Raw genomic sequence first — 13,766 nt, forward strand, 5'->3', positions numbered from 1 at the left:
TGAAGGACCATGTGAGAGACCATAAATCAGATTGATTTGAGAATCTGAGAATGTGGTGCCCAGGTCTTTCTCCCAACAGGCCACAAAAGCCCGTCTGTCAGGGGTATTTTGGATGATATTATAAATTTGCGACAGGACATTTCTGGGAGGTTTCCGCTGGGAGCACATGGCCTCATACTTCGTGGGTGGTCTAAGCAGGTTTCCTTTCGGCTGACAATGGAGAATGATTTTTTTTACCCCTGCTATAATGTAGAAAAGATAGGTTTGTAAAGGTGGGAAGTTCTCTCATTTCTTGATAGGTCATTAACGAGCTATGAGTTAACACTTAACACGCTGTCAACCACCACATTAAAATTAGGAAATTGAACCTTGACCCTTGTGTTGGGGTTCAAAGGGCGTGTTTCTAATATGTCCGAGACACAATGGAGATAGGGGTGGAGCCAGCTTATCAACAAGAGCTCTCCAGCCTAATGCTGTAGTTCCAGTTAATTGGTTAGTTATTTTACTTTTAGAGCCATAACTAGGTGGTGAGAATAAAATAGAGCGGAGAGGCATAGAAGACATACACCATGTTCCAAATTATTATGCAAATTGGATTTAAGTGTCATAGCGATTAATTCTTTTTTTTTTCAATGAAACTCAGGGTGTCTCAGGGCTCTTTGGATCACTGAAATCAATCTCAGATACCTGTGATAATTAGTTTGCCAGGTGAGCCCAATAAAAGGAAAACTGAATGTTCCACAATATTAAGCAGGCCACAGTTTTCAAGTAACATGGAAAAGAAAAAAGATCTCTCTGCTGACGAAAATCATTAAATAGTGCAATGCCTTGAACAAGGGATGAAAATATTAGATATTTCACGAAAACTTAAGCGTGATCATCGTACAGTGAAGAGACTTTTGGCTGATTCAGAGCGCATACGTGTTTGTGCTGAAAAAGGCAGAATGGGGAAGTTTTCTGCCAGGCAAGTTCATCAGATTAAAAGAGCAGCTGCTAAAAAGCCATTACAAACCAACAAACAGATATTTCAAGCTGCTGGTGCCTCTGGAGTCCCTCAAACCTCAAGGTATAGGATCCTTCAAAGGCTTGCTGTGGTACATTATCCTACTATTCGACCACCCCTAACCAGTGCTCAGATCAGAAACAGTTGCAGTGGGCCCAGATGTAAATGAAGACTAATTTTCAAACAGTTTTGTTTACTGATGACTGTCCAGCAACACTGGGTGGTCCAGATGGATGGAGTAGTGGGTTGTTGGTGGATGGCCACCATGTCCCAACTAGAGTTAAGCGATGTTCGATTTCAGCAAAACCGATCAGATGATATTGGATCCAGATTGGATGGCGCGAGACCCTTGACCCAGGATTACTGCGGAGGGGGGTTCTTTATTTCAATAATGATGGAGTCACTAATTGTGTTGTGTTTTATTTCTAATAAAAATATTTTTCTGTGTGTTGTGTTTTTTTTTTATCTGTACTAGAAATTCATGGTGGCTATGTCTAGTATTGGCGTGAAACCATTTATTTGGGGTTTAGGGCCAGTTGATAATATACAGCTAGCCCTAACCCCATTATTACCCAGTGAGCCACCCGTCACCAGGGCAGCTTAAAGACTTGGATACAGCGCCAGAAGATGACGCTTCTATGAAAGCGCCATTTTCTGGGGTTTGTGCGGACTGCAATTCGCAGCAGGGGTGCCCAGAAAGCTTGGGCACCCTGCGCTGCGTATTCCAATTCCCAGCTGCCTAGTTGTACCTGGCTGGACACAAAAATTAGATGAAGCCTGCATCATTTTTTTTTTAATTATTTCATGAAATTCATAAAATGATTAAAAAAAGGGCTTCCCTATATTTTTGGTTCCCAGCCGGGTACAAATAGGCAGCTGGGGGTTAGGGACAGCCCGTAGCTCCCTGCTGTACCTGGCTAGCATACAAAAACATGGCGAAGCCGACGTAATTTTTTTGGGGGGCAAAAAACTCCTGCATGCAGTCCTGGATGGAGTATGCTGAACCTTGTAGTTCTGCAGCTGCTGTCTGCTCTCCTGCATACATTAGTGAATGGAGCATGCTGAGCCTTGTCGTTCTGCAGCTGCTGTCTGTCTGGAGGAGAGCAGACAGCAGCTACAGAACTACAAGGCTCAGCATCCTCCATCCAGGACTGTATGCTGGAGGGAGAGGCAGGGGGAGCAGAACTGCAAGGCTCAGGATACTTCATCCACTAATGTATGCAGGAGAGCAGACAGCAGCTGCAGAACTACAAGGCTCAGCATGTTGCATTCAGGACTGTACGCTGGAGGGAGAGACAGGGGGAGCAGAACTACAAGACTCAGCATGCTCCATTCACTAGTGTATGCAGGAGAGCAGACAGCAGCTGCAGAACTACAAGGCTCAGCATACTCCATCCAGGACTGTATGCAGGAGTTTTTTGCCCACCAAAAAAATGACGTGGGCTTCGCCATATTTTTGTATGCTAGCCAAGTATAGCAGGCAGGTACAGCTTCCCCCAACCCCAACTGCCTATTTGTACCCGGCTGGGAACTAAAAATATAGGGAAGCCCTTTTTTTAAATTATTTCAGGAATTTTGTGAAATAAGTAAAAAAAAAACGACATGGGCTTAGCCAATTTTTGTGTCCAGCCAGGTACCACAAGGCAGCTGGGGATTGGAATCCACAGCACAGGTTGGCCCGAGGTTTCTGGGCCCCTCTGCTGCGAATTGCAGTCCACAGCCGCCCCAGAAAATGGCGCTTTCATAGAAGCGCCATCATCTGGCGCTGTATCCAACTCTTCCAGCAGCCCTGAAGCCGGGTGGCATGCTGGGTAATAATTGGTTAATACTAGCTAGTATTAAGCCAGAGATTCTTAATGTTAGGCAAGTTTGACCCTGCCATTAAGAATCTCCAATAAAGGGTTAAAAAAAAGACACCACACAGAGAACAAATATTTTAATAGAAATAAATACACAGACACACTTAGAGACTCCATGTTTATTACTCCCTGTCACCCCTCCACGATCCTGGTCTTCTGTCTTCTTTCTCCTTCAACCCATGCAGCTCTGCTACATCAGACAGCACTGCATGGGAGGAAGATGCTGCTGCTCCCTTGCAGTCTAATCATTCAGTGAGTGAGCAGAGGCAGCGGGTTGTAAGCGGTTACGTCATTCCTGCCACCGTTGAAATAGTAATCTGACAGGCAGGTTACTATAGCAACGGTGATCTCCATTATTCACCCGCTGTGGCATCAAGTCCTTGCATGTGGGCTGACTCTGTAAAGAGCGCCCACATGCATGAACGGGGAGTCGACCATGTGCCAGAGCATCTTGCCGGTACACGGAGCACCACATACCGGAGAGATGCACTGACAGGACCTAGCATAACGTCTAGCCATGTAACCAGTCTGTAGCCAATGAGATAATAGACACGTGACTGGTCACATGCTTTGACGACGTCACGGAAGGTCCTATTATCAGTGCTGGATACAAGGAGGGCGCAGCGATGATCGGAAGGAAAAGCGGCGGAAAACAGAGTGCATGACACGACACGGGGACCTATAAGTGTAATGGCAATGTTTATTAACTGTATGTGTATATGTATAATGTGTTTTTATGTGTTTGTGTTTGCCTGCCATTGAGGCTTTTTGGATATTTCATTTGGGAACTAGAATACCCAATGGTCTTAATCTGAGACGAGATGTCATGTTTCATTATTAAATCTTATTAAATCTTGGTAAGATAATGTTTACATGTATATTTCGGATGATGGAAGAAAAAAAAAAAAAAAAAAAAAGTATATAAAAATCTTTTTTTTTTTTTTTTCTTTTTTATGTGGAATTTTAATATTAAAAATTCTTTTTTGTGTATGTGTATATATATATATATATATATGAGATTTATATATTTTTTATTGTTGAATTTTTGTATTGTTGTTTTGTATGTTATCTACCCCATGTTGGCACATGTGTTTTCTGATTGGTAGGAGTGAGTTTAAATACTTGTGAGCAAGATCTATTCACTTAGGCTTGACAAAGAACGCAGGCAGCGTTCGAAACGCGTAGCCTTATGCCACATATAGGCTCCCTATTTTTGTCATTGTGTCATTTTTCACGTCCTAAATAAAATTGCAGCAGTTTTACTATTATTCCGGAAGCTGGATATTTTTTCTTCTTTTTCATTGTAAAGTCCTCAACAGCGACCCACAGCTTCCCCTCTGGTTTCCAAATCCACTCAAGGATTCTAGCAGCCAGGGAAGCCTGGTAGTATTTGTGGAGGTTCGTTGCGCCCATTCCTCCTTTATATTTTGGTAAGGCAAGGGTATGAGCTTTAATGCGTGGTCTATTGTTATTCCAAATGTAGTTATAGATTAGTGAGTTAGCCTTGGATGGAAAGGATTTTATAATCAAGATGGGAAGTTTTTGGAACAGATAGATGAATTTAGGAAGGATTATAGTCTTTACTAAATTTTTGCTTCCGATCCATGACAAGAATCGCACTCTCCAAGATTTGTTGCAATCAGCCATCTTAGGTAGGAGAGGTTTAAAATTGAGTTTGAATAATTCTGTAGTTTCTTCCGATCTTGATACCCAGATAGCTATTGTATTTAGTCAGCCAGCTGAATGGGAAGTTAGATTTGAGATGGTTAATTGAGTGGGGATGTTTAAACTGAGGGCTTTGGATGATTTAGTTGAATTAATTTTGAAATTGGACAATGAACCATACTTTTCCAAAATGGACATAAGAGCAGGGAGGACATGATTATCAAAAGGTCATCAGTGCATACTGCAGTTTTATGTGTTGTTTCACCAATCTTAACCTCTTGGATGTCTTTACAGTGTTTGATTGCTTGCATTAGGAGTTCCATTGCCAAAACAAAAGAAGGAGCGACAATGGGCACCCCTGTTTGCTCCCATTTTGGATGTTGAAGGAATCAGTTAGAGAGTTGTTAAGTACAGTTGAGCGCGGTTCGTGGTTCGTGGTTCTCCAGTTCGCGGCTCGAGTGATTTTGGGGGCTGTTCTAGATCGAACTAGAACTCGAGCTTTTTTGCAAAAGCTCGATAGTTCTAGATACGTTCGAGAACGGTTCTAGCAGCAAAAACCCCAGCTAATTCCTAGCTGGCTTTCCGCTGTAATAGTGTAAGTCACTCTGTCACTCACACTATTATGACATTTCAGTGTATAGTGTGCGGGAACAGCGCATTCAGATCACTGCTGTTTGGATAATGGCGATCTCCATTTTTTTTTCCTTGTCTTCCTTCCCTAAGCGCGCGCGTGTAGTGGGGAGGGCCAGCATGTCAGCCAACCCGAGACACACACACAGCTAAGTGGACTTTTAGCCAGAGAAGCAACGGCATGTGTGATAGGATGTCCATGTCACATGTCCCTGCATTATAAAAACGAGTATCTGCCCGTCCGGACGCCATTATCTCTTCTGCGTCCTTGGTGTCAGACATCACTGGCGCAGCTCCTATCGCCGATACAGCTGTATACGCTCCATACACAGCGCTGGACAGCATAGGGATAGCACTTTCTATCAGTCCTTTTAAGGGCTCATACCGGCAGGGTCAGAGCCATAGGTGACAGGTCCTGAAATCAGAGTTTTAACAGCTACACAAGATGACAGCGTCTGTGTAGCTAAGGTCAGGGATTTCCTCGCTGCATTTCCCCATTAGGAGGGATAGAAAGGAAGGCTTCCTTTCCTCTACCCAGAGACCCACAAACCTGCCACTGTACCCTCCTGCCCTTTGCACACTCCAACTCATTGTTACTAAGCCATTATACTAGCAAACACTGAGTGAACTTAGTGGCATCCTAAACGTGGCTATTGCACTTCTGTACAGTCCCACTAGTGCAAAGATATTTGCAGCACGTTTGCCTGCATTGCACACTCAAACTCATTGTTACTAAGCCATTATACTAGCAAACACTGAGTGAACCTAGTGGCATACTAAACATGGCTATTGGACTTCTGTATAGTCCCACTAGTGCAAAGATATTTGCAGCACGTCTGCCTGCATTGCACACTCAAACTCATTGTTACTAAGCCATTATACTAGCAAACACTGAGTGAACCTAGTGGCATCCTAAACGTGGCTATTGGACTTCTGTATAGTCCCACTAGTGCAAAGATATTTGCAGCACGTCTGCCTGCATTGCACACTCAAACTCATTGTTACTAAGCTGTTATACTAGCAAACACTGAGTGAACCTAGTCGCATCCTAAACGTGGCTATTGGACTTCTGTATAGTCCCACTAGCGCAAAGATATTTGCAGCACGTCTGCCTGCATTGCACACTCAAACTCATTGTTACTAAGCCATTATACTAGCAAACACTGAGTGAACCTAGTGGCATCCTAAACGTGGCTATTTTTTCTTCTGTATAGTCCCACTAGTGCAAAGATATTTGCAGCACGTCTGCCTACATTGCACACTCAAACTTATTGTTACTAAGCCATTATACTAGCAAACACTGAGTGAACTTAGTGTCATCCTAAACGTGGCTATTGGACTTCTGTATAGTCCCACTAGTGCAAAGATATTTGCAGCACGTCTGCCTACATTGCACACTCAAACTTATTGTTACTAAACCATTATACTTGCAAACACTGAGTGAACTTAGTGGCATCCTAAACGTGGCTATTGGACTTCTGTATAGTCCCACTAGTGCAAAGATATTTGCAGCACGTCTGCCTGCATTGCACACTCAAACTCATTGTAGCTAAGCCATTATACTAGCAAACACTGAGTGAACTTAGTGGCATCCTAAACGTGGCTATTGGACTTATGTATAGTCCCACTAGTGCAAAGATATTTGCAGCAAGTCTGCCTGCATTGCACACTCAAACTCATTGTTAGTAAGCCATTATACTAGCAAACACTGAGTGAACCTAGTGGCATCCTAAACGTGGCTATTGGACTTCTGTATAGTCCCACTAGTGCACAGATATTTGCAGCACGTCTGCCTGCATTGCACACTCAAACTCATTGTTACTTACTAAGACATTATAATACCAAAAATTGAGTAAACTTAGTGGCATACAAGAAGTGGCTGTTGTACTTCATTAGTGCCCCACTGGTGCAAATCTATGTGCAGCACCTTTGCAGGACACCCTCCTGCTCTGTTTTTAATAAGCTATAATGATAGCAAAAAATACTGCCATTTAGTGGCATCATAGAACTGGATGTTGTATTCCATTATTGTCCCACTGGTGCCAAGCTATTTCTAGCACCTGTGCAGGACACCCTCCTGCTCTGTTTTTAATAAGCTATAATGATAGCAAAAAATACTGCCATTTAGTGGCATCATAGAACTGGATGTTGTATTCCATTATTGTCCCACTGGTGCCAAGCTATTTCTATCACCTGTGCAGGACACCCTCCTGCTCTGTTTTTAATAAGCTATAATGATAGCAAAAAATACTGCCATTTAGTGGCATCATAGAACTGGATGTTGTATTCCATTATTGTCCCACTGGTGCCAAGCTATTTCTATCACCTGTGCAGGACACCCTCATGCACATTTTGCTACGCTAATGTTATAGCAAACTCAGGGAATTCATTGCTGCATTTGATAATTCGGAGGGATAGAAAGTGATGCTTCCTTTAGCTTTTCATTCTGTTCATAGACAGCATCTCCAAGTCCACTCCCGAAGAGCAATTTCTCCTCCACGTGTAAGTGTGAAGAGGCAGCTAGTGCGCATGCGTGTGCCGATTTACCCCAGCTGCAGCCTAACTACAGTGTTTCGCCTAGTGAGTATGCTCAGCCTGACTGTGCCATTCCTGATGCTAAGTCTTCATTTCGGGATACAGCGCATGCTCCCACACTTAGTGTGAAAAGCCTCTTTGCACAGGTACTTGCATTCCGTGCCGGGTCTAAGTCCTGTTTTGTGACGAGACACCATGCTAAAGCTGATAGTCTTTTTTCAGAGACTCTATTTCATGCAACTGACCATGCTCAGGCACTTACTGCATCAGAAACTAGGTCCAGTAATGAACTCTTTGGCCCTGCCCCTGATGTGGGGGGGCCCATATAGACCACAGGGCATCAGGTGTCCTGACGATGTGGCCAGGCCACTCCCAAATGGCTTGCAGAGGCCCGCCCCTATGACTTGTCACCTCATTATTGATGGTCAGACGATGACTGGTGAGGTGTTTGTGTCGTGGCAGCCATGAGGTCATTATTGAAGTTGCGGTTCAAAATAGTACGCTAGTTATGCCACTTATGACGTGTCACTCTGCTTTTGTCTCCAGGAGGTGCATTGTGGTCCACCCTGGTTTGGGGCGGACCCAGGTTATAAAACGGCCTGGAGCCAACAAGGAGGTGCGCAGTCTTCTATTATGCTCCAAAAGAGCACACCTCCATGTGTTAAACCCATTGCGGCTTTAGGCCAGAGGTAGGCAGGGATAGGGCGTCGATGCAGGCCGCCACCACAGTTGGTAACGCAGAACGGTTAAGACCAGCTCCTGTCCTACAAGTCCTGCTTGTGCAGCCCAGTGGCATTAACAGGCCTGCTGCTGCTGATGCGCCTGCTGTCCACAAGTGTGGCCCCAATGCACACGGTCAGCGCACTCAATGGCCCCTGTGATGTTAACAGGGAGTTCCTGGGCTGGGTGGGCGTGTGGACCCTGTGACGCTAACAGGGCTCCCAGTCTCAAGATCCAAGTGGCGTCTAACTCGGTTCAGGCAACTATTAGTTTCATAGCCACACAGATCTGTATCCTCCACCTAACCTTTCATTTGCCAACCTCTCCTTTTCCATCTGGGAGCAAGGTGGACACTGACTGCTGATGGGGATATATACCTTTCTCTTTCTTTTCTTATTAATTTTCGTTATATACCGGTAACATAGTATGTACCACCTTATCCAAATCTGCCAGTCCCACCGTAACAGATGGTGTTTCTTCATCAAATGTTACTTTTGCTTACCCACCATCCCACGGACAAAAACTTTTTTCCCCTTTCCAACACACCTGTTCCCCTTTCCACCAGCATTTGTCCTTTTTCAACTCATTTGGTATATGACCAAAAGTGCAACTCTGCAGGGACACCGTACTCAATGCCATCTCAGCCCAGCAGCCAGCCCTCGGTCCCTCAGATGTGGACAAGTAAAAGACCATTTCCTCCTATCCATGACAAAGCGTTGAGATTCACTCTGTGCAGCACTGGTGTTTACTGGAAAAGCAGATCTAAGAATCCGTACCACCTTCTGCAGATACTCCTGTATACGTGCGTCCCTTTCTATGGCTGGAATTATTTCGCCAAATTTTGTCTTGTACCGGGGATCTAACAGTGTGGCAACCCAGTAGCATTACTTCGAATTCATACAATCCGAGGGTCATGTTGTAGGTAGTGCAGCAAGAAGGCGCTCATGTGTCTTGTGCATCCAGGAGGACCAAGTCCTTGGTTTGTTGGTGGCAGAGAGGTGAGAATCGTGCCTCCTTCCTCTGCCCTCTCCCCCCAACCTCGCACAACCGAAATGTGAGCAAGCTCTCACTCATCTGCTGAGTCTTCCATGCCCATCGCAAGTTCGTCCTCCATTTCTTCATGGGCTCCTGCACCTTCCTCAACAATTTTGCTGATACTATGCGCCCTTGTTAATCCCTATCCCCCACCATGACTGCCTACTAGGTGCCGCTCAACGTATGGACCTTGTACATCTTATTATCCCTTCTGCACATGACTCCTCCTGTACTTCCTCCCCTTCCTCTTGGACCAACACCTGACTCCGAATAATGCTTACAGTGTGCTCCATCTTGTAGATGACCAGAATTGTCACGCTGAGAATGGCATCGCTAGTGCTAAACATCTTCGTCGACATTTGTAAACTGTGTAGAAGGGTGCATAGGTCCTTGATCTGACACCACTCCAGCAACGTGATCTGCACCACCTCTGGATCAAGTTAGCCCAGGGTATACATCATACCGTATTTCAGCAGGGCTCTGCGGTGCTGCCACAGACGCTGCAACATGTACAGATTCCAATTCCTGCGTGTCGGAACATCGCATTTCCGGCGTTTAACCGCCAGACCCTAAGACTTCAAGAGCGATGAAAGTTGTTGACCTGCTGGGTGCGAAGGATGAAAGTGAGCACATAACAGCGTGCCCGCTGCACAAGGCTATGTAGGCCGGGATGGTATTTTAAAAATTGCTGGAGAATCAAATTCAACACGTAAGCCATACAAGGCACGTGTGTCACAACACCCTGACGAAGGGCCGCAGACAGGTTTGCATCATTGCCTCACACTTAAGTCACCAACGTAGTCCACTCAATCAATTTGTACTCCGGTCGCCAGGTGACAACGTGTTCCTTTCGTGCATAGTGCTGATGATGGGAAAGGAGTCGATGCCTGCGGCGCAGGTGGACGCAGGTTATGGTCACCCACTGGGTTGCGTTACCTTGACAGATACAGAACCACAGGCTGAATGTAGGTGGTGGGTATCTCACAGATGAAGTACCATCATTCAGCTACAACCAATGGGAAGACACCACACCCTTTTTTAGGCCCCTCCTGTCTTCAGACCACTGCCAGACAAAGCTATGAACCTTTTGTTAATGTTACCCCCAGTTCAGTTTTATGAGTTTGTGTGCTTGTTACCTGACTACTTTTCCTGCTTGCTGTTTATGTACCTCGTTGGCCGATCCGCATTTCACCTCTGCTTGTTTTCTGATTAAGTCCTGGCCATCCCATTCTGTTCCTCTTCCTCAATTAATGTTTTTGACCCTGCATGACTACTATTCTCTGGAACTGCAGCCTTCCACAGGTATTGATCAACTTGGGCCCTGTGTAATTCCAAATCACTGTATAGTGGTTAAAGGGTTTCAGGGTTCTGGGTGTCCAGCTTGGTGAGTGGCTTGCCTCTAGCCTATCCTTTACAGCCCATCTGAGTGTGTCGATCCAGGCAGGCGTTACACTGTGCCCTCTGCAGAAGGCCATGTAGGCCGGGATAGTGTTGTAAATATTGCTGGACAACCAGGTTCAACACGTGAGCCATGCAAGGCACGTGTGCCACATTGCCCTGAAGAAGGGTCGCAGACTGGTTTGCATCATTGTCGCACCCGACCGTCCCTGGCTGCTGGTTGAGTGGAGACAACCATTGATGAAACTCGGTCTCACTCTCCAGAGCTAACCGTCCACAATTCCTCAGCGGTGTCTCACATTTCCCCTACATTTCAAAGTAAACATTTGACCGCCTGATGGCCTTGAGCTCTGCTGCCAGCATAGTAAGGAGGTGTGTGGGATTCCTTGGGCGCAGTTACAAAGCGGGTGGCCTGGCCACACAGGGTTTGGGCCGAGGTGGAGGACCCACACGAGGTTGAGGAGGCAGAAGCAGTGGAGGAACTTGTACATACAGATGAAGGATTGACACACAAGTCGTGTGGACGGCAAGACTTGTACAGCAAACCCTTCTCCATCTCTCACCATAATTACCCAGTGCCCAGTCAGCAACATGTAACTCTCCTGTCCATGCTTACTGGTCCAAGTATCTGTGGTGAAATGCACCCTGTCACACACAGAGCTTCTCAAGGAATCGGTGAGGTTGTGTGCGACCTGCTGTGGTAGCGCGGGCACGCCTTTCTTGGAGAAGGAGTGACGACTGGCCATCGGCTCTTGGGGCACTGCAATGGGCATAAGGTCTCGAAAATCCTCGATCTCAAAAGGGTGTAAAGGCAGCCTTTCTGTTGCCAACAAGTTGCAGATGATGAAACTCAACCTCTTAGGCATGTCATGCCCTTCGAAAATCATGTAAAACACAGCGAGGGGACTCCAACCACAGTCTCCCTCGTTGCCACTAATTGGGCCACACACACCCCACTTGACTGGCATCAGTTGACCCCCCTTTTAAAAAAGAAAAAGATGCCTTGCATGAAGCACTTTCAAAAATACGCGTGCCTTTCCCGTCCCCTGGCTGACCCAGGGGAAGAAAAGTCCTCTGAGAGCCATGACTTGTTCATCTTGGTTCTTTTAGAAACACAGCGAGGGGACTCCAACCACAGTCTCCCTCGTTGCCACTAATTGGGCCACACACACCCCACTTGACTGGCATCAGTTGACCCCCCTTTTGAAAAAGAAAAAGATGCTTTGCATGAAGCACTCTCAAAAATACGCATGCCTTTCCCGTCCCCTGGCTGACCCAGGGGAAGAAAAGTCCTCTGAGAGCCATGACTTGTTCATCTTGGTTCTTTTAGAAACACAGTGAGGGGACTCCAACCACAGTCTCCCTCGTTGCCACTAATTGGGCCACACACACCCCACTTGACTGGCATCACTTGACCCCCCTATTCAAAATGAAAAAGATGCTTTGCATGAATCACTCTCAAAAATACGCATGCCTTTCCCATCCCCTGGATGACCCAGGGGAAGAAAAGTCCTCTGAGAGCCATGACTTGTTCATCCTGGTTCTTTTAGAAACACAGCGAGGGGACTCCAACCACAGTCTCCCTCGTTGCCACTAATTGGGCCACACACACCCCACTTGAATGGCATCACTTGACCCCCCTTTTCAAAATGAAAAAGATGCTTTGCATGAAGCACTCTCAAAAATACGCGTGCCTTTCCCGTCCCCTGGCTGACCCAGGGGAAGAAAAGTCCTCTGAGAGCCATGTCCACATTGTCAGTGGACAGACACGTGTGCTTATCTGCCAGCAGACCCCCAGCAGCACTGAAGGCAGGTTCCGAGAGAACGCTGGCTGCAGGACACGACAAGATCCCCAAGGCGTACGTGGCAAGCTCAGGCAATTTATCCAGATTGGAAGCCTAAAATGAGCAGGGCTCAAGTTGCACAGAAATGGCAGCGATGTTTCCTTGCATATACTCATATATCTGTGTGTCCTCCTCTTTTTCCTTGTTCAGCTCTTTTGTTTTCGCATGAGTATATGTCCTTGTCACTTTCCCATGTGTTTGTGTTGTGTTGTGAGTTGTTTATCACCTTTTGGACACCTTTGAGGGTGTTTTCTAGGTGTTTTTATGTGTTTGTGATTGCCTGCCATTGTTTCCTATGCAGTTCGAGTTCGGTTCGGACCTCGAGCCGAATCGCGACCGGTTCACTCATCTCTAGTGATGAGCGAGTACTAAAAAGCTCGGGTGCTCGAAGCTCGGGCCGAGCCTCCCAAGATACTCGTGTACTCGGCCCGAGCAACGAGCCCAATGTTATCCTATGGGAGACCCGAGTATTTTTGTGAAATGACCTCCCGGCAGCATGGAGAAACCCTAAAAATGTCACAAAAGTCTCAGAAGAGTGCTCAAATGACATGGCAACAGCATGGGGAAGACCCCTTGAAGCATTTATCACTCAAAAGTCACAGCTGTGAACAATTTTGTCCGCGTTTTACGCCATTTTTACGGACTCACCAGAAAACCTTCCAAAATGACCCCAAAATGATTTTTCATGGCGGAAATGTTAAGGGCACATACCCAATAGTGAGATAGATCTGGTGTATGTTACTTTTTGAGATCAATACATGAAAGATTTTACGTGAAAACATTGTGTGGCACTCCGATGTCCCTGAGAAGAGACGTACATGAAGGCCTCTTGAGTCTAATGTGCCCATTTTGAGGAAGTGAGTCTTTGTAGTATTTTCCTTTGCCAGGGCAGTCCTAAATTGTGAGGTTCACCAATGCCCCTGCATACAGACGTGCATGAGGGCCTCAAAACATTAAGTGTCCATTGTCAGGAAGTGGGTGTATTATAGTATAGCCCTTAGGCAGGGCAGCCAAAAATTGGGAGGCTCCACATTGTCCCTGGGTAGAGACGTGCATGATGGCCTTTAAACCTGAAGT

Source organism: Anomaloglossus baeobatrachus, chromosome 5, assembly GCF_048569485.1.
Source record: "Anomaloglossus baeobatrachus isolate aAnoBae1 chromosome 5, aAnoBae1.hap1, whole genome shotgun sequence".
In the NCBI taxonomy this organism is placed as follows: Eukaryota; Metazoa; Chordata; class Amphibia; order Anura; family Aromobatidae; genus Anomaloglossus; species Anomaloglossus baeobatrachus.